This window comes from Scyliorhinus torazame, chromosome 26, assembly GCF_047496885.1.
Source record: "Scyliorhinus torazame isolate Kashiwa2021f chromosome 26, sScyTor2.1, whole genome shotgun sequence".
Lineage (NCBI taxonomy): Eukaryota > Metazoa > Chordata > Chondrichthyes > Carcharhiniformes > Scyliorhinidae > Scyliorhinus > Scyliorhinus torazame.
This window is the reverse complement of record NC_092732.1, coordinates 39,643,116-39,664,983: the sequence shown is the minus strand read 5'-3', so window position 1 is coordinate 39,664,983 and position 21,868 is coordinate 39,643,116. Positions and strand designations below refer to the sequence as shown.

The window sequence follows — 21,868 nt, the reverse complement described above, 5'->3', positions numbered from 1 at the left end:
GTCGGAGTAGCGTTAATAGAGAAATCAGGAGGGCCAAAAGGGGGACATGAGAGTGTCTTGGCAGATACGGCAAAGGAGAATCCAAAGAGCTTTTACAGATGCATAAAGGGTTAAAGGGTGACTAGGGAGAGGGTCGGGCCTCTTAAGGATAAACAAGGTCATCTATGTGCAGATCCACAAGCGATGGGAGAGGTCCTAAATGAATATTCCTCGTCTGTATTTACTGTTGAGAAAGGCACGAATGTTAGGGAAATAAAAAGTGATGTCTTGAAGAGTGTGCTGAGATGGAGGTGTTGGAGGTATTAAAGCGCATCAAGGTAGATAAATCCCTGGGACCTGACGAAATGTATCCCAGGACGTTGTGGGAGGAAATGGCCGGCCCCCTAGCTCAGATATTTGAATCACCGACAGCCACAGGAGAGGTGCCTGAAGATTGGAGGGTAGCAAATGTTGTGCCCTTGTTTACGACGGGCTGTAGGGATAAGCTTGGGAACTACAGACCGGGTTAGCCTTACTTCTGTAGTGGGTAAATTGTTCGAAGGTATTCTGAGGGACGGGATCTACAGGCATTTAGACAGGCAAGGGCTAATTAGGGAAAGCAGCATGGCTTTGTCGGGGGAAAGTCACGTCTCACCAATTTGACTGAGCTTTTTGAAGGGGTCGCCAAGAAGGTAGACGAGGGCGGTGCGGTCGACGTTGTCTACATGGACTCCAGCAAGGCCTTTGACAAGGTAGCGCATGGCAGGTTGTTGCAAAAGGTTAAATCTCACGGAATCCGGGGCGAGGTCGCCAATTGAATTGGCTGGGCGACTGGAGCCAAAGGGTGGTTGTGGAGGGTTGTTTTGTCAAACTGGAGGCCTGTGACCAGCGGTGTGCCTCAGGGGTCGGTGCTGGGTCCACTGTTATTTGTGATTTATATTAATGATTTGGATGAGAATGTAGGAGGCATATCATAGAATTTACAGTGCAGAAGGAGGCCATTCGGCCCATCGAGTCTGCACCGGCTCTTGGAAAGAGCACCCCACCCAAGGTCCACACCTCCACCCTATCCCCATAAACCAGTAACCCCAGCCAGCACTAAGGGCAATTGTAAATTGGCAATTTATCACGGCCAATCCACCTAACCTGCACATCTTTGGACACTAAGGGCAATTTATCACGGCCAATCCACCTAACCTGCACATCTTTGGACTGTGGGAGGAAACCGGAGCACCCGGAGGAAACCACCGCACACACGGGGAGGATGTGCAGACTCCGCACAGACAGTGACCCAAGCCGGAATCGAACCTGGGACCCTGGAGCTGTGAAGCAATTGTGCTATCCACAATGCTGCCCCCTTTTATATTATCTATTCACTGATCATCATCAGAATAATTACATAGAGCCATAATGAAATGAAAATCACTTATTGTCACGAGTAGGCTTCAATGAAGTTACTGTGAAAAGCCCCTAGTCGCCACATTCCGGCGCCTGTTCGGGGAGGCTGTTACGGGAATCGAACCGTGCTCCTGGCCTGCCTTGGTCTGCTTTCAAAGCCAGCGATTTAGCTCTGTGCTAAACAGCCCCTTCTAAACCTGTCGCCTATTTTCCAAGGATCTACTGCCCTCTGTTCCCTGCCCGTTCATATATCTGTTTAGATGGTTAGTAAGTTTGCAGATGACACCAAGATTGGTGGCAGAGTGGACAGTGAGGAAGGTTATCGAGGATTGCAACAGGATCTTGACCAATTGGGCCAGTGGGCCAATGAACGGCAGATGGAGTTTAATTTGGATAAATGTGAGGTCCTCACGGCGCCGAGGTCCCAGGTTCGATCCCGGCTCTGGGTCACTGCCCGTGTGGAGTTTGCACATTCTCCCCGTGTTTGCGTGGGTTTCGCCCCCACAACCCAAAGATGTGCCGGGTAGGTGGATTGGCCACGCTAAATTGCCCCTTCATTGAAAAAATGAATTGTGTATTCTAAATATTTAAAAAAAAAACATAATTTGGATAAATGTGAGGTGATGCATTTTGATCGATCAAATCAGGGCAGGACCTGCTCAGTTAATGGTAGGGAGTTGGGGAGAGTTATAGAACAAAGAGATCTAGGGGTACAGGTTCACAGCTCCTTGAAGGTGGAGTCGCAGGTGGACAGGGCGGTGAAGAAGGTATTCAGCATGCGAGGTTTCATTGAATACAGGAGTTGGGACGTCTTGTTGAAGTTGTACAAGACATTGGTAAGACCACACATGGAATACTGTGTTCAGTTCCGGTCACCCTATTATAGGAAGGATATTGTTAAACTAGAAAGAGTGCGGAAGAGATTAACGAGGATGCTACCGGGACTTGATGGACTGAGTTATAAGGAGAGGCTGGATAGGCTGGGACCTTTTTCCCTGGAGCGTAGGAGGCTTAGGGGTGATCTTATAGAGGTCAATAAAATAATGAGGGGCATCGATAAGGTAGATAGTCAGCAGCTTTTCCCAAAGGTAGAGGAGTCTAGAACTAGAGGCCACAGGTTTAAGGTGAGCGGGGAGAGATACAAAAGAGACCAGAGGGGAAATGTCTTCACACAGAGGGTGGTGGGCGTCTGGAACGAGCTGCCAGAGGCAGTGGTAGAGGCGGGTGCGATTTTGTCCTTTAAAAAGCAGTTACGTGGGCAGGGTGGGTGTAGAGGGTGTTGCGGGCAAGTGGGACTAGCTTAGTGATAGAAACTGGGCGGCATGGAGACGCTGGGCCGAAGGGCCTGTTTCCGTGCTGTCAACATCTCTGACTCCATGACATCTATGATCTGATTTCAACCTCAACTCCACATTACACAAGATAAATAATAAAAATCTTTATAACAAAGAACAAAGAAAATTACAGCACAGGAACAGGCCCTTCGGCCCTCCCAGCCTGCGCCGATCCAGATCCTTTATCTAAACCTGTCGCCTATTTTCCAAGGATCTACTTCCCTCTGTTCCCGCCCGTTCATATATCTGTTTAGATGCGTCTTAAATGACGCTATCGTGCCCGCCTCTACCACCTCCACTGGCAAAGCGTTCCAGGCACCCACTACCCTCTGCGTAAAAAACTTTCCACGCACATCTCCCTCAAACTTTCCCCCTCTCACTTTGAAATCGGGACCCCTTGTAATTGACACCCCCACTCTTGGAAAAAGCTTGTTGCTATCCACCCTGTCCATACCTCTCATAATTTTGTAGACCAAAGACCTTTGTAGACTTATTGTCACAAGTAGGCTTACATTAACATGGCAATGAGGTTACTGTGAAAAGCCCCTAGTCGCCACATTCCGGCGCCTGTTCGGGTACACAGAGGGAGAATACAAAATGTCCAATTCACCCAACAGCACGTCTTTTGGGACTTGTGGGAGGAAACCGGTGCACCCGGAGGAAACCCACGCAGACACGGGGAGGACGTGCAGACTCCGCACAGACAGTGACCCAAGCCGGGAATCGAACCTGGGACCCTGGAGCTGTGAGGCAGCCGTGCTAACCACTGTGCTACCCTGTCGCTCGCTATGAGAGCTAACGCGAGAGGTGTTTGAGGGGGGGGGGGGCAAACCACGCACTCGTGTTCTCCTCCTGTCCGAAATCGGGGAGATTCTGCGAGTCGTTTTCGGAGACGATGTTGGAGATTCTAGGGGCGGGGGGGGGGGGGGGGGGTGGCGGCGCTGCCCCCATCGGCGGTGGGCGGGGAGGGGGGGGGTGAACGGACACATTTGGGGTATCGGATGAGCTGGGAGTGCAGGAGGAGAGTGACGGACGTGTTGGCCTTTGCCTCCCTGCCAGCCTGGAAGAGGATTTTGCCAGGGAGGCAGGCTTCGGAGCCAGCGAGGAGGACGGCGTGGGGTAGGAGGTCTGTCGGAATTGCCGCATCTGGAGAAAATTTAGTTTGGGGGTTCGGAGGAGGGGTTCGATTCGAGGTGGAAGCTGATGAGGCCCAAACCGGACGTACGGCCCCGACCTCGATTTGGACCGGACCCGGACCTCGGAGTGTCTGACCCGGCCTAGGTACCGACTCCAGCCCCTGGACTGCCCAACCCAGTGGCCGGACCACCTGACCCGGGCCCCGACCATGAAACCCGGCCCGACCCGGAGAGGTCCCGCCCAGCGACCCGACCCGGGGAGGCCCGACCAACGACCCGATCCGGGGGAGGAGCCGCCCCGGTTCCCGACTCAGAGGCCCCGCCCAGCGACCCAACTTACCTGAGGATGGAGGAAAGAAGAAGCCACTTGCAGGCCCGAGCGGGGCCTACTCCAAGGCCCGACACCAGGAGCGACCAAGGGGGGAGCAGAACACATGGACCCACCCCCAACCTGCCTCAGGAAGCCCCTGCCCGCGACCCAGGACCCCCAAAACGGCGGAGACCCCACGCGAGGACCCGAATGCGCCGCAAGGTATTCCCGTACTCGCAGAACGCCGGGGCCCGACTGAATCGCAAACATGCCCCCCGGCAACCCTAAAACCACAACCAGCGCCCTGGTCCCTGCCAGGCGCAACCACCTACCTTCCAGCTTCTCCCATCGGAGCCCGGGACCATCCAGCCGCAGCCGCCGACCGAGGAAGCGAGGGAAACGGGGCGGTCTGCAGGTGAGACTGAAGTAACGCGGTTTCAAGACTCCTCTCCCCAGCACACTCCTGGCAAAAACAAGGTGGACGAACTTAACGCCAGACTTACCTCTCAGAGGGAAGTAAGAGACTGCTGTGTGCTCTGTTTCACAGAGACATGGCTCACCCCCGCCTCACCGGACTGTGCCATACAACCTGAAGGCTTCTCAATTCACCGGGCGGACTGCACCGCGTCATCAGGCAAAGCGAAGGGTGGAGGGGTTTGCCTCCTCATCAACTCCTCCTGCTGCTTGGATGTGGCGACTCTGGCGACCTACTCCTCCCCGGACCTGGAATACCTGACCGTGAAGTGCCGCCCATACTATCTTCCACGTGAGTTCACTTCAGCCATTATCACAGCGGTCTACATCCCACCCCAGTTGTGAAAAATTGGGAAGATTCTGGGCGGGAGCGTTCGCGGTCTTAGCCAAGATAGTGGAGGAGGGAGTGGACCCGGACCCTTTGGTGGCGATATTTGGGGTTTCAGAGAAGCCGGAGCCCATGGAGAGGAGGAAGGCCGATGTCGTGGCCTTCGCCTCTCTGATCGCACGGCGGCAGATCCTGCTGGAGTGGCGGTCGGCATCGCCACCGGGGGTAGCAGCTTGGTTGGGTGACCTGGACAACTTCCTGCGATTAGAGAAGATAAACTATGAGTTAAGGGGCTCAGCAGGGGAGTTTGAGATTCCGGGCTGGGTCACTGTCTGTGCGGAGTTTGCACGTCCTCCCCGTGTCTGCGTGGGTTTCCTCCGGGTGCTCCGGTTTCCTCCCACAGTCCAAAGATGTGCAGGTTAGGTGGATTGGCCGTGATAAATTGTCCCTTAGTGTCCAAAATTGCCCTTAGTGTCCAAAAAGGTTAGGAGGGGTTATTGGGTTAAGGGGTTCGGGTGGAAGTGAGGGCTTAATTGGGTCGGAGCAGGCTCAATGGGCCGAATGGCCTCCTTCTACACTGTATGTTCTATGTATTTATGTATGAAACCCACGCAGACACGGGGAGAGAACCTGGGACCTCGGCGCCGTGAGGCATCAGCGCTAACCCACGGCCTCACCGTGCTGCAACAGAATACAGATTATAATTAATAAAGATTATTATTATTAAAACCAAGCTCCTCCCTTCGAACGGAACCAATCTGCGGGGATGGTCATGAAGGGCGGCCGCCCGGAGCCTTTGTGCGGACGCACAGGGCGGGCTGGACGGTACCACTGCGGGTTTGGAGGAGGAGGGGGGGGACGGGATTCCCCAATTCGCAAGGGCGGCTATCCAGCGAGGCCTGGCGGCGGGAGGCGGGGGGCTGGAGCCCGGTTAGGAGTTTGGAGAGACTCCCCGGGTGCAGAGGGGCTTTCACCCCCCCCCCCACTGCCGCGCTCCCGGTGCGGGCGTTGCCGGACACCCCCCAGGGGTGGAGTTGGTATGGCCCGGGACAAGATGGCGCCGGTGGCGCTGCTGCTGCTGAGCGGGAAGCGGAAGTCGGGGAAGGATTTCATCGGCGGCTCCATTCAGGGCAGGTCGGCGAGCGAGGGGCCGAGCGGCCGCAAGTCCTCCCCGGCCCCGCCCCCGCCCCCGACCCTCCCGGCCCCGCCCCCGGTCAGGCAGCCCCGCCCCCTCCCTCCCTCCCACCCGGGTTGTTGTTGTAATGACCCCCATCTCAGGGGGGGTGGGGGGCACCAGGATCACCCACTGACCCCCCCCCCCCCCCCCCCAGCCCAGGACCCCCCCCCCCCCCGTGTACCCCACTCCCCCACCCCGGCTCCGCTGCCCGACGCCGACCCCAGATGGGCTGGCTGTTCGACTGCAGGGGGCATCGCCCTAAAATCACCGCCCTCCCCCCCGCCCCCGCCTTGCGCCCCCCGCCCTCCGCCCACCTCCTCCCACCGCCCCCCCCTCACCCACCTCCCCCCGCCTTGCGCCCCCCGCCCTCCGCCCCCGCCTCCTCCCTCCGCCCCCCCCTCGCCCGCCTCCTCCCCCCTCACCCCCCGCCCTCCGCCCACCTCCTCCCACCGCCCCCCCCCTCACCCACCTCCCCCCGCCCCCGCCTTGCGCCCCCCGCCCTCCGCCCCCGCCTCCTCCCTCCGCCCCCCCCTCGCCCGCCTCCCCCCACTGCCGCCGCCCCCTCGCCCGCCTCCCTCCGCCCCCTCCACTCCCTCCCCCCGCCCCCCTTGCGTCCCGTCTCACGCCACCCCCGAACTACCTCCCCCCTCCCCCTCGCCTCCCTCCAGCCCCCACCCCCTCGCACCAACTCCCTCCCCGACCCCCTCGCCGGCCTCCCCTCCCCCACTTGCCGACCTCCACCCCCCCACCCCCTCGCCTCCCTCCAACCCCCACCCCCTCGCACCTACCTCTTCCCCCCCACCTCCTCAGCTACCTCCCCTCACCCCCTCGCCTACCTCCCCTCATGCCCTCGCCTACCTCCCCTCAACACCTCGCCTATCTTCCCTCACCCCCTCGCCTACCTCCCCCCTCCCCCTCGACTACCTCCCCCCTCCACCTCAACTACCTCCCCCTCCCCACCTCCCCCCTCCCCCTCGCCTACCTCCCCCCTCCCCCTCGCCTACCTCCCCCCTCGCCTACCTCCCCCCTCCCCCTCGCCTACCTCCCCCTCCCCCTCCCCCTCGCCTGCCTCCCCCTTTCCTACCTCCCCCCTCCCCCTCGCCGACCTCCCCCCACCACCTCGCCTATCTTCTTACACTCCCTCGCCTACCTCCCCCAACGCCTCGCCTATCTTCCCTCACCCCCTCGTCTACCTCCCCCCTTCGCCTACCTCCCCCCTCCCCCTCGCCTACCTCCCCCCTCCCCCTCGCCTACCTCCCCCCCACCCCTTCGCCTACCTCCTCCCACCCAGCTTGTCTACCTCCCCCGCCCCTTCGCCTACCTCCCCTCACCCACCTCCACTCACCCCCTTCCCTATGCGCAGCCCTATCCCCCCCCCACAGACCCAGTGCCTACTTCCCCTGCCCACCCCTTCCTTTGTCCTTGGGCGTCACTGCGGGTGACCAGGGAGCGGGGAACCCCCATGGACTGATTCCCAACTTTTCGCCAGTCCCCTTTTCCCTCCCTCAATCCTCCGGATAGGGTTGCCTGTTGTCCGATGCATCCGTCCTTGTGATTTTTCTCCAGGGTCGCAGGACGAGCAGTGTCCTGCAGATTGGAATCCTGCAACCTCTAGAATAATGCAGGAGGCTTGGCGACCCTATCTGAATCCCCCCGCCCCCCCCCCCCCCCCCACTCCACTGACCCTTTAAAAAGAAATTTACTTTTCCTCTGTGTGTTTTTTTTGGAGGTTGGGAGTTGAAAACTGCAGCATCCTGAGATTGTCGGCACCCATTAAGGAGCAGTATGCCAAGGTATGCCCAAGTGGGATCCAGCTCATAGCGGACACCGCTTCATTTACCCTGCCTGAATTTATTTCTCGCACTGTTGCAGCTGCCTCACCGTCTTCTCATCCCCTGCTCTCCCCTTCCCATTCCGTGTCCTCTCTCGCTTCAATTCAGCTTCACCCTGCGTCAAAGCCATCGGAGACCTGGCTCCCCCGAAGCCTGTCCACCATCGACAAGGACACGAGTCAGGAGGGCGATGGGAGACTCTCCACTTGCCTGGATGAGCGCGGCTCCCAACAACACTCGAGAATCTCGACACCATCCAGGACAAAGCAGCCCCGCTCGATCGACCCGCTAACCACCGACATTCACTCCCTCCACCCCACCCCCCGACGCACAGCGGCAGCCGTGTGCACCGTCTACAAGACGCACCGCGGCCACTCGCCTTCGACAGCACCTTCCAAACCCGCCACCTCTACCGTCTAGAAGGTCGGGGGGGGGGGCAGCAGCAGACACACGGGGGACACCCCCCCCCACCTGCAAGTTCCCCCCTCCGAGCCGCTCGCCATCCCGACTCGGAAATATATCGGCCGTTCCTTCACTGTGGCCGGGTCAGGATCCCGGAGCTCCCTCTCTAACAGCACGGTGGGTGTACCTACACCACACAGCGGGTTCAAGATGGTAGGCTCACCCACCACCTTCTCGAGTGGCAATTAGCGATGGGGATAAATGCTGGGGTGGGGCCGGCGGCGACCATGTCCCATACAAAATAGTCAATCGCAGCCTCCCTATCCATTGATCCTGCCCTTTGTCCCTCTGAATTTTCCTCCATCTCCGACCCGCAGAATACCATTTGGCCCATTGGGTCTGTGCCAGCTCCTTTTGACAACTTCTCTACCATCATCCCCGTCAATCGGTCCCGTTGCATTGATTGCTGTTGGCCGCACCTCCAAGTTTGCAATTATTGGTAAATGTTGCGTCATGCGAGGGTGCCTTTAAGAATTGGATGTTGAAGCAATGTACCTTTAACAAATGAAACTGATCATATTACTGAAGTGATGTCAGAGGGTGGGGGGAGCTGAGCTGAGCTCACTTCTGCTTTTGGTTTTAGTTTGAGAGAGCAGCTGGGAGTGTCTGTGTGTTCAGCTGAGAGCTGCAGGAAGAAAAGCAAGGTGCTGGAGCTGAAGTCAACCAAGCTGATATATCTCTTCCATCCAACAGAAAATATATATTAACAGTGACCTGCTGTGTTACTGTTTTTGTGAAGGTGAAGTCTTGTGGATGTTTAAAGGGACAGTTTGAAGGATTGGGTAGTGTTGTATTATTTTTGGGGTTACCTTTGAAGTAAGGGGTGTTAAGAGATCCAATGTTTATTGAAAAGGTTAATTTGAGTTCATGAAATAAACATGGGATTACAGTTATGGACACGTGGTTTTTTACACAAAACAATGTTTATTCCATGAAGTCACCTTAACCTGTTGAATAAACATTGGATCCCTTAACACCCCTTACTTCAAAGATAACCCCGAAAATATTGCAACACTAAATAATCCCTCAAAATGTTCCTTCACACATCCAAAAGGCTTCAAACCTTCAAAACAGTAACACACCAGTAATATGATCAACTCCATTCCTTAAAGGCACATTGCTTAAACATCCATTTCTTAAAGGTAGTCTCACATGACACCGCATCTATTCCCTTCATAATTTTATATGTTTCTATAAGATCCCCCCCCGCATCCTTTTAAATTCCAACGAGTACAGTCCCAGTCTACTCAACCTCTCCTCGTAAGCCAACCCCCCCTCAGCTCTGGGATTAACCGAGTGAATCTCCTCTGCACTGAGCAAGCTCGAGAAGCAGGGGTGCAATGGCGGTCGGCCGAGTTGGCTTACCACCCCCCCCGGCCCCCCCCTATCGACGAGCTCCATTGCCTCCGGCGGTTCTTATCCGTCCGTCTGCACCGCCGAAGATTTAGATCGTCCCTCGTCCTCGCCCTGACGAATGTGATATAAAATAGTTACTTTAGAGATACTAGTTAATGTAATGTAGAAATAAGCCACTTTGATTCTGGCAGTTAGGGACAAAGGGGTTTGAGACCGCATGGAAAAAGCAGGAAGAGGTGTGTCTATGAGAGTGATGCTGCATTGATAGGGGCCAGAGAAAGGGATTGGAAGTGAGCCAATCAGAATAGATTAAACAGGTCAGGAGGGATATAGGCTGACCTATGTCCGTCGAGTATGTGAAACTTGATACCATTTGAATTGATTTTGCAGAGATCCCTTTGTCTTTTAGTTCAGTCGTTTTCTGGGGTTGTAAGAGGCTGGATGTCTCTTACGTTTCTGTAAGATGATTTAAGCTTGCAAGCTAAATAAATAACTTCTTTTTACGTGCGAATCCATCCTCAACTTTTATTGAGGCCAGACTGACAGAGAACGAAATTTGGGGATCTACAGCCCCGCCGTGTTCAGTTGACCGAAGGGTGACCACAGCCTTCGCTCCTCACGCTCTTCGACCAAGGCTATCCAGAACTTTCTCTCCCTTCCCGGACTCGACAAGATTACCTTATTGTGCTCTTGAGAAGAGGGGGTATGTAAAAAAAAAAAAAGAATGCTCTTTGAAGCTTGTTTGGAAGAGGGGGGAGCAGCCAAAGAACCGGAAACCGCTACCTGTTGAACTACTTTTGGAAAAAATGAAGGGGAGCAGGAAGGAGGCTGGGGAACGGGATGGTCTGGCTTGCCCGTATTGTGTCGTAGAAGAAAAGTACAGCACAGGAACAGGCCCTTCGGCCCTCCAAGCCCGTGCCGACCATGCTGCCCGACTAAACTACAATCTTCTACACTTCCGGGGTCCGTATCCCTCTATTCCCATCCTATTCATGTATTTGTCAAGATGCCCCTTAAATGTCCCTATCGTCCCTGCTTCCACCACCTCCTCCGTAGCGAGTTCCAGGCACCCACTTCCCTGTGTGTAAAAAACTTGCCTCCGACATCTACTCTAAACCTTGCCCCTCGCACCTTAAACCTATGCCCCCTAGTAATTGACCCCTCTACCCTGGGGAAAAGCCTCTGACTATCCACTCTGTCTATACCCCTCATAATTTTGTAGACCTCTATCGGGTCGCCCCTCAACCTCCGTCGTTCCAGTGAGAACAACCCGAGTTTATTCAACCGCTCCTCATAGCTAATGCCCTCCATACCAGGCACAATTCTGGTAAATCTCGTCTGCACCCTCTCTAAAGCCCTCCACATCCTTCTGGTAGTGTGGCGACCAGAATTGAACACTATACTCCAAGTGTGGCCTAGCTAAGGTTCTATACAGCTGCAACATGACTTGCCATTCTTATACTCAATGCCCCGGCCAATGAAGGCAAGCATGCCGTCGGCCTTCTTGACAACTCTCCACCTGTGTTGCCCCTTTCAGTGACATGCCAGCCTCCCGAACAGGCGCCGGAATGTGGCGACTAGGGGCTTTTCACAGTAACTTCATTTGAAGCCTACTTGTGACAATAAGCGATTTTCATTAATGACGTCAATGGACTTCGGCAGGGTACAGTTTTGAAACATGCGGGTGGCGTTACGAACAAACACCCAGGCCCCCCCCCCCCCCCGAACGCGCTTCTCCAGAGCGAACCCCCCCCCCCCCTCACCGCGGCTCAGTGGTCCGAGGAGAGACAACTTACCTTTGACGTGGCAAAGTGTTCCGTCCCCCACCTTGGCCGCAATCGCCCCGGATTCAACAGTGTCACTGCCGGCTGGCGTTCGCCGCGGAGAAGGCTTTTGGGCGTGACCGTAACGCGAAGTTCACGAACCACGTGGCTCGGGAACAGGAGGTTGTTACGAGAGGCGAATGCATCCTCATTTTGAGTCAGTTTGGAATGTTGGTGTTTATCTTAAACTCAGTAGGCAGCGGGTGCGCCCACATTTGGGGTACTCGCCCCATAGTTTGGAGTCCAAACCTTCAGAGAGATCTACAGCTTATAGAGAGAGTGCGGAGATGAGTTACCAGGAAATGGAAGGAACGAGGGGAATACCTTCTGAGTTTAAGAATTCTTGGATCACAAATCTTTGAAGAAAACTCAATCAATGTAGGAGATCGTTACATATTTTATACTTTGTTGTATTAATGCTACCGAACACCCCGGGTTCAAATACATACTTCTTCTGCCAAAGCTGTGATTAAGGGGTCGTAATGGTGAGGTAATCATTAACTTTTAACCATTGTTTACATAGAGATGGCTACTGGAACATTGTTTATGTTTTAAAATTTTTTTTACGATAGTGACATTTAAGGGGCGTGTTGACAAATACATGAATAGGATGGGAATAGAGGGATACGGACCCCCGGAAGTGTAGAAGATTTTAGTTTAGACGATCAGCATGGTCGGCTCAGGCTTGGAGGGCCGAAGGGCCTGTTCCTGTGCTGCACCTTTCTCTGTTCTTTTGTTCTTTGTACCCAATTCATTTCTTTCCAATTAAGGGGCAATTTGGCGTGGCCAATCCACCTAACCTGCACATCTTTGGGTTGTGGGGCGAAACCCACGCAAACACGGGGAGAATGTGCAAACTCCATACGGACAGAGACCCAGAGCCGAGATCGAACCTGTGACCTCGGCGCCGTGAGGCAGCAGGGCTAACCCACTGCGCCACCGTACTCCCCTACATTGTTTATGCTTAGGTGGTTCCCTGGGACGTAGATCTTTTACGAGGGGTGGTGTTTAGCGCTAAGCAGGTCGTTAGCGAGAGGAGACTGGAAGAATGCCTTCTGCTTGGGATACAGATGACGTAATTGGAGGAAATGAAATGAAAATCGCTTATTGTCACAAGTAGGCTTCAAATGACGTTACCGTGAAAAGCCCCTCGTCGCCACATTCCGGCGCCTGTTCGCGGAGGAGCCAGGTCTGTTGAAAATTGCTTATTGTCACAAGTAGGCTTCAAATGAAGTTACCGTGAAAAGCCCCCTCGTCGCCACATTCCGGCACCTGTTCGCGGAGGAGCCAGGTCTGTCTGTAATTGGTATCTTGCTATAAGATTTTAAGTTGAACAGGAGTGTCTGACAAGGCAGAAGGATTTTCAGGTTGTTCCTGAAATGGTCTCGCTGTCTCTCTCTCCAACGTCAGAACAGCAAATAATCTTGATTGCTAACTTTATTGATAAGTGGCATTTGAACTGCATTGCGTTGTTTAGATGGAACACACATTGGCAGGTGTAGATCGGGAGTTAAAATTTTATTCCCACATTTATTTAAGAACCCTTTTAACTGCTAACGGTAAAGCTGTTATCGTGTTGCTAATGTGATTGATTCTGTGTTTAAATTAAAGTTTGTTTTAACGCCATCACTCCTGTAGGTAGCCCTCACAAGTTTACAAATTGCAAATTGTTGGGATTTCCGTGTGGGAGTCCTAACAAAGAGATTTTTGATTCATGATGTTCGTGAATGGGGCTGGTTTAGCACACTGGGCTAAATCGGCGGCTTATAAAGCAGACCAAGGCAGGCCAGCAGCACGTTCAATTCCTGGACCAGCCTCCCCGATTCAGAATGCGACCCAATAAGAGAGAACTGGCCTGGCCTGCTCTGGAGGGTTTGTTAAGCATCTCTCAGCTCCAAACTCGGGTCTCCTCTCCGTGAATGTTGATCCCGGCGTTATCGCGGTTGAAATTCCAGACGCGCCTTTTAAAAAAATAAATTTGGAGTACCCAATTCATTTTTTCCAATTAAGGGGCAATTTAGCGCGGCCAATCCACCTCCCCTGCACATCTTTGGGTGCCATGATGTGGAGATGCCGGCGTTGGACTGGGGTGAGCACAGTACGAAGTCTTACAACACCAGGGTTAAAGTCCAACAGGTTTGTTTCGAATCACCTAGCTTTCGGAGCGCTGCTCCTTCCTCAGGTGAATGAAGAGGTCTGTTCCAGAAACACATATATAGACAATTCAAAGATGCCAAACAATGCTTGGAATGCGAGCATTAGCAGGTGATTAAATCTTTACAGATCCAGAGATGGGGTAACCCCAGGTTAAAGAGGTGTGAATTGTATCAAGCCAGGACAGTTGGTAGGATTTCGCAGGCCAGATGGTGGGGGGTGAATGTAATGCGACATGAATCCCAGGTCCCGGTTGAGGCCGCACTCATTGTGTGCGGAACTTGGCTATAAGTTTCTGCTCGGCGATTCTGCGTTGTCGCGGGTCCTGAAGCCGCCTTGGAGAACGCTTACCCGGAGATCAGAGGCTGAATGACCTTGACTGCTGAAGTGGTCCCCGACTGGAAGGGAAACATTCCTGCCTGGTGATTGTTGCGCGATGTCCGTTCATTCGTTGTCGCAGCGTCTGCATGGTCTCGCCAATGTACCACGCTTCGGGACATCCTTTCCTGCAGCGTATGAGGTAGACAACGTTGGTCAAGTCGCACGAGTACGTACGCGTACCTGGTGGGTGGTGTTCTCACGTGTAATGGTGGTATCCATGTCGATGATCTGGCACGTCTTGCAGAGATGTCATGACAGGGTTGGATGGTGTCGTGGTCACTGTTCTGAAGACTGGGTAGTTTGCTGCAAACAATGGTTTTGTTTGAGGTTGCGCGGTTGTTTGAAGGCAAGTAGTGGGGGTGTGGGGATGACCTTGGCAAGATGTTCATCGTCATCAATGACGTGTTGAAGGCTGTGAAGAAGATGACGTAGTTTCTCCGCTCCGGGAAGTACTGGACGACGAAGGGTATTCTGTCGGTTGTGTCCCATGTTTGTCTTCTGAGGAGGTTGGTCCGGTTTTTCGCTGTGGCGCGTTGGAACTGTCGATCGATGAGTCGAGTGCCATATCCCGTTCGTACGAGGGCATCTTTCAACGTCTGTAGATGTCTGTTATGCTCCTCCTCGTCTGAGCAGATCCTGTGTATACGGAGCGCTTGTCCATAGGGGATGGCTTCTTTAATGTGTTTAGGGTGGAAGCTGGAGAAGTGGAGCATCATGAGGTTATCCGTAGGTTTGCGGTAAAGCAAAGTGCTGAGGTGACCGTCCTTGATGGAGACGAGTGTGTCCAAGAATGCAACTGATTTTGGAGAGTAGTCCATCTTTGGGTTGTGGGGGCAAAACCCAAGCAGACACGGGGGAGAACGTGCAAACTCCACACGGACAGTGACCCAGAGCCGGGATCGACCCCCGGGACCTCGGCGCCGTGAGGCAGCAGTGCTAACCCACTGCGCCGCACCGTGCTGCCCGCATCTTTTTTAAAATAAGATTATAGTTCTTCCTGCTAAACAATCCTGATTCGGGTGGGCAGCACGGTGGCGCAGTGGGTTAGCACCGCTGCCTCACGGCGCCGGGGTCCCGTGTTCGATCCCGGCCCCGGGTCCCTGTCCGAGTGGAGTTTGCACCATTCTCCCCCGTGTCTGCGTGGGTATTCGCCCCCCACAAACCCAAAGATGTGCCGGGGAGGTGGATTGGCCACACTAAATTGCCCCTTCATTGGAAAAAATGAATTGGGTGCTCTAAATTTCGGGGCGGAAAAAACCCAATCCTGACCCCCCCCCCCCCCCCCCGGCCCCCCCAATCCAGAGCTCTGGCCGATGTGTAACCAGGATGTGCATATCGTCTGACCCTGTTAGTGTTGACGTTCCTCTGCCGATGTGCGTGGAGCTGCGTGGCGACAAAGATAAAGAATTAACTGATAAATGTGAGGCGGGTTGGACCCTGGAAAGAGCTCCGTTGAGAGAGGCGGTGGGTTGGTTGGGGGGGGTGCAGGGTTGGTGGGGGCCAGGTTCTATCGGGGCACTTGAGCGCTGTCCGAAAGAGATCGGGGCTTGAAGCCGCCGTACTTATCTGAGATGTGAGTGAGAGCGAGCGAGGGGAGACACCGAACGACGGCCGATTTGAGCTGACCCGCAGCCAGCAACGCGAGCTGACAACCGGGGTGTTTTCTTTCGGCAGGAGCACGGGCTGGACCTGGAGCAGCTGCTGGGGGCCGGGGCGTACAAGGAGCGGTACCGGGAAGCGATGATCGGCTGGGGGGGAAGAGCAACGGGCCCGAGATCCGGGGGTGCTTCTGCCGGCTGATCGTAAAGGACGTGGCGCAGCCTGTCTGGGTAAGGAGAGTTCGGCACGGTCCCGGGATCGGAGGTTTGTGGGGTCCAAAGGCACCGGTCCGGTCACCGGGGGGTTCAGGTCAGGGGGCAGGGGGTGTGAGGAGAGACGTTTTCACCACGGTGGTGGGGGGGGGGGGGGGGGAGTCCTGCAACTCGCTGCGGCGCTCCCTCAGTACTGACCCTCTGACAGTGCCGGGCGCTCCCTCAGTACTGACCCTCTGACAGTGCGGCGCTCCTCAGTACTGACCCTCTGACAGTGCGGAGCTCCCTCAGTACTGACCCTCTGACAGTGCGGCGCTCCCTCAGTACTGACCCTCTGACAGTGCGGCGCTCCCCCAGTACTGACCCTCCAACAGTGCGGCGCTCCCTCAGTACTGACCCTCTGACAGTGCGGCACTCCCTCAGCACTGACCCTCTGACAGTGCGGCGCTCCCTCAGTACTGACCCTCCGACAGTGCGGCACTCCCTCAGTACTGACCCCTTGACAGTGCGGCACTCCCTCAGTACTGACCCTCTGACAGTGCGGCGCTCCCTCAGCACTGACCCTCTGACAGTGCGGCACTCCCTCAGTACTGACCCTCCCACAGTGCAGCGCTCCCTCAGTACTGACCCTCCGACAGTGCGGCGCTCCCTCAGTACTGACCCCTCCCACAGTGCGGCACTCCCTCAGTACTGACCCTCTGACAGTGCGGCACTCCCTCAGTACTGACCCTCTGACAGTGCGGCACTCCCTCAGTACTGACCCTCTGACAGTGCGGCACTCCCTCAGTACTGACCCTCCGACAGTGCCGGCGCTTCCTCAGTACTGACCCTCCGACCGTGCAGCGCTCCCTCAGTACTGACCCTCTGACAGTGCGGCGCTCCCTCAGTACTGACCCCTCTGACAGTGCGGCACTCCCTCAGTACTGACACCTCTGACAGTGCGGGCACTCCCTCAGTACTGACCCTCTGGACAGTGCGGCACTCCCTCAGTACTGACCCTCCCACAGTGCGGTGCTCCCTCAGTACTGACCCTCTGACAGTGCGTCACTCCCTCAGTACTGACCCTCTGGCAGTGCGGCACTCCCTCAGTACTGACCCTCTGACAGTGCGGCGCTCCCTCAGTACTGACCCTCCCACAGTGCGGCACTCCCTCCCTCAGTACTGACCCTCTGACAATGCGGCGCTCCCTCAGTACTGACCCTCCCACAGTGCGGCGCTCCCTCAGTACTGATCCTCTGACAGTGCGGCGCTCCCTCAGTACTGACCCTCCCACAGTGCGGCGCTCCCTCAGTACTGACCCTCTGACAGTGCGGCGCTCCCTCAGTACTGACCCTCCCACAGTGCGGCGCTCCCTCAGTACTGACCCTCCCACAGTGCGGCGCTCCCTCAGTACTGACCCTCTGACAGTGCGGCACTCCCTCAGTACTGACCCTCTGACAGTGCGGCACTCCCTCAGTACTGACCTTCCCACAGTGCGGCACTCCCTCAGTACTGACCCTCCCACAGTGCGGTGCTCCCTCAGTACTGACCCTCTGACAGTGCGTCACCTCCCTCAGTACTGACCCTCTGGCAGTGCGGCACACACCCTCAGTACTGACCCTCTGACAGTGCGGCACTCCCTCAGTACTGACCCTCTGACAGTGCGGCACTCTCTCAGTACTGACCCTCTGACAGTGCGGCTGCTCCCTCAGTACTGACCCTCTGACAGTGCAGCCCTCCCTCAGTACTTGACCCTCTGACAGTGCGGCACTCCCTCAGTACTGACCCTCTGACAGTGCGACACTCCCTCAGTACTGACCCTCCCACAGTGCAGCACTCCCTCAGTACTGACCCTCCCACAGTGCGGCACTCCCTCAGTACTGACCCTCTGACAGTGCGGCACTCCCTCAGTACTGACCCTCCGACAGTGCGGCACTCCCTCAGTACTGACCCTCTGACAGTGCGGCACTCCCTCAGTACTGACCCTCTGACAGTGCGGCGCTCCCTCAGTACTGACCCTCCCACAGTGCAGCGCTCCCTCAGTACTGACCCTCCCACAGTGCGGCGCTCCCACAGTACTGACCCTCTGACAGTGCGGCACTCCCTCAGTACTGACCCTCTGACAGTGCGGTGCCTCCCTCAGTACTGACCCTCTGACAGTGCGTCACTCCCTCAGTACTGACCCTCTGGCAGTGCGGCACACCCTCAGTACTGACCCTCTGACAGTGCGGCACTCCCTCAGTACTGACCCTCTGACAGTGCGGCACTCTCAGTACTGACCCTCTGACAGTGCGGTGCTCCCTCAGTACTGACCCTCTGACAGTGCAGCACTCCCTCAGTACTGACCCTCTGACAGTGCGACACTCCCTCAGGTACTGATCCTCCCACAGTGCAGCACTCCCTCAGTACTGACCCTCCCACAGTGCGGCACTCCCTCAGTACTGACCCTCTGACAGTGCGGCACTCCCTCAGTACTGACCCTCCGACAGTGCGGCACTCCCCTCAGTACTGACCCCTCCGACAGTGCGGCACTCCCTCAGTACTGACCCTCTGACAGTGCGGCACTCCCTCAGTACTGACCCTCTGACAGTGCGGCACTCCCTCAGTATCTGACCCTCCGACAGTGCGGCGCTCCCTCAGTACTGACCCTCTGACAGTGCGGCACTCCCTCAGTACTGACCCTCCGACAGTGCGGCACTCCCTCAGTACTGACCCCTCGACAGTGCGGCACTCCCTCAGTACTGACCCTCTGACAGTGCGGCACTCCCTCAGTACTGACCCCTCTGACAGTGCGGCACTCCCTCAGTACTGACCCTCTGACAGTGCGGCGCTCCCTCAGTACTGACCCCTCCCACAGTGCGGAGCTCCCTCAGTACCGACCTTCTGACAGTGCGGGACTCCCTCAGTACTGACCCTCCCACAGTGCGGCACTCCCTCAGTACTGACCCTCCCACAGTGCGGCACTCCCTCAGGACTGACCCTCTGACAGTGCGGGACTCCCTCAGTACTGACCCTCCCACAGTGCGGCACTCCCTCAGGACTGACCCTCTGACAGTGCGGCACTCCCTCAGTACTGACCCTCTGACAGTGCGGCGCTCCATCAGTACTGACCCTCTGACAGTGCGGCACTCCCTCAGTACTGACCCTCTGACAGTGCGGCACTCCCTCAGTACTGACCCCTCTGACAGTGCGGCACTCCCTCAGCACTGACCCTCCGACGTTGAATGAGATAACGCGGAGTGATTGCGCGTAATCATTTTGACGACGCTGGCCGTGCCGCGGGGTTGGGTCTGGGACAGGACAGGACAGGCGTCAGTGCGGATGTCGAATTGGGCTCTGTTTAATGAAGGAGCCTCGGGGGGGGGGGTGGGGGCGGGGGGGGGGGGGGCTGCAGTATGTGGACGAACATTCAGTCTTGGGGGGACTCCAAAGGCTGGAAAGTGACCCCCTTGTTGGGGACGTGCCGGCTACGACTGGACGGACTGGAATGGAAGCAAAGTCTGTCGGCAGCGCTCTCACCCCCCCCCCCCATTCTGAGTGTGCGTCCGTTGTTGACAAGTCTGGAGGCACCCTGTGCCCCCCCACTCCCCCCACCCCCCAGCTCCCAACAGGCCTGGCTCTTTGGGCATCAAAGCTCTGCCAAAGAGTCATTCAGACTCGAAACGTCGCTCCCTTCTCTCTCTCCCCCAATTGTCCAGCGTTTCCCGTTGCTCTTTGCGATTCCAGCATCCGCGGCGATTTGCTTAACCTTTGGCGATCGGCCGGACGCTGGTCTCCAGGCCGGGTCCCCGCACGACCTGTGACCTGACCAGCCTCCCCCTTTCTTCCCCCCCCCCCGCAGCTGGTCAGTGACGCCCGCAGGAAGTCCGATGTGGAATGGTTCCAGGCGAACTTTGCGGAGGCCGTGCAGACGGTGCGCGTGTCCGCTTCCGAGGAGACCCGCCGGCAGCGGGCTGGATCTTCACGCCAGGTACAGTCCGTGGGCGGGGGTTCGCTGGGCCGGGACCTGGGGGGTTACTGATACTGAGTGCGCACCCCAGCCTTCGGGAGCGCAGACTACAGCTCAATGCTTCAGGCATGCCGGCCGCGGTACCAGTGCGAATTTGAGCCCCCCCCCCCCCCCCCCCCCGCCGCACCAGGATAGCCAGTCCCCCCCCCCACCCCGGCCGCACCAGGATAGCCAGTCCCCCCCCCCCCCCACCGCGCCACGGTGCTGCCCTATAGCACTGCAGCCGTATCACAGCCGCCTATCTCCCTATCTCTGTAACCTCCTCCAGCCCCTACACCCCCTCCCCTATCTCTGTAACCTCCTCCAGCCCCTACACCCCCTCCCTATCTCTGTAACCTCCTCCAGCCCATACACCCCCTCCCTATCTCTGTAACCTCCTCCAGTCCCGACACCCCCTCCCTATCTCTGTAACCTCCTCCAGCCCTCTACACCACCCCCTCCCCTAACTCTGTAACCTCCTCCAGCCCCTACACCCCCTCCCTATCTCTGTAACCTCCTCCAGCCCCTACACCCCCCTCCCTATCTCTGTAACCTCCTCCAGCCCCTACACCCCCTCCCTATCTCTGTACCTCCTCCAGCCCCTACACCCCCTCCCTATCTCTGTAACCTCCTCCAGCCCCTGCACCCCCTCCCTATCTCTGTAACCTCCTCCAGCCCCCTAACACCCCCTCCCTATCTCTGTAACCTCCCTCCAGCCCCTACACCCCCCCTCCCCTATCTCTGTAACCTCCTCCAGCCCCGCCACCCCCTCCCAGATCTCTGTAACCTCCTCCAACCCCCACCCCCCCCCTCCCTATCTCTGTAACCTCCTCCAACCCCCACCCCCCCCTCCCTATCTCTGTAACCTCCTCCAACCCCCACCCCCCCCCTCCCTATCTCTGTAACCTCCTCCAGCCCCTACACCCCCTCCCTATCTCTGTAACCTCCTCACAGTCCCTACACCCCCTCCCTATCTCTGTAACCTCCTCCAGCCCCTACACCCCGCTCCCTATCTCTGTAACCTCCTCCAGCCCCTACACCCCCTCCCTATCTCTGTAACCTCCTCCAGTCCCTACACCCCCTCCCTATCTCTGTAACCTCCTCCAGCCCCTACATCCCCTCCCTATCTCTGTAACCTCCTCCAGCCCCTACACCCCCTCCCTATCTCCGTAACCTCCTCCAACCCCCACACCCCCCCTCCCTATCTCTGTAACCTCCTCCAGCCCCTACACCCCCCTCCCTATCTCTGTAACCTCCTCCAGCCCCTGCACCCCCTCCCTATCTCTGTAACCTCCTCCAGCCCCTGCACCCCCTCCCTATCTCTGTAACCTCCTCCAGCCCCTTCACCCCCTCCCTATCTCTGTAACCTCCTCCACCCCTACACCCCCCTCCCTATCTCTGTAACCTCCTCCAGCCCCGACACCCCCTCCCTATCTCTGTAATCTCCTCCAGCCCCTACACCCCGTCCCTATCTCTGTAACCTTCTCCAGCCCCCTACACCCCCCTCCCTATCTCTGTAACCTCCTCCAGCCCCTACACCCCCTCCCTCTATCTCTGTAATCTCCTCCAGTCCCCTACACACCCTCCCTATCTCTGTAACCTCCTCCAGCCCCTACACCCCCCTCCCTATCTCTGTAACCTCCTCCAGCCCCTACACCCCCTCCCTATCTCTGTAACCTCCTGCAGCCTCTACACCTCCTCCCTATCTCCGTAACCTCCTCCAACCCCCCACACCCCCCCTCCCTATCTCTGTAACCTCCTCCAGCCCCTACACCCCCTCCCTATCTCCGTAACCTCCTCCAACCCCCACACCCCCCCTCCCTATCTCTGTAACCTCCTCCAGCCCCTACACCCCCCCTCCCTATCTCTGTAACCTCCTCCAGCCCCTGCACCCCCTCCCTATCTCTGTAACCTCCTCCAGCCCCTGCACCCCCTCCCTATCTCTG

The 21,868-nt window shown here is 56.9% G+C and overlaps 1 protein-coding gene and 1 pseudogene across 1 annotated transcript in view; one reads left to right on the top strand and one right to left on the bottom strand.

Annotated features, from left to right (window-relative positions):
• Nucleotides 1–21,868, bottom strand: part of LOC140402993 (regulation of nuclear pre-mRNA domain-containing protein 2-like) — a 227,903-nt gene that overhangs the window by 200,207 nt on the left and 5,828 nt on the right.
• LOC140403037 (phosphomevalonate kinase-like) lies at nucleotides 5,904–20,041 on the top strand (annotated as a pseudogene).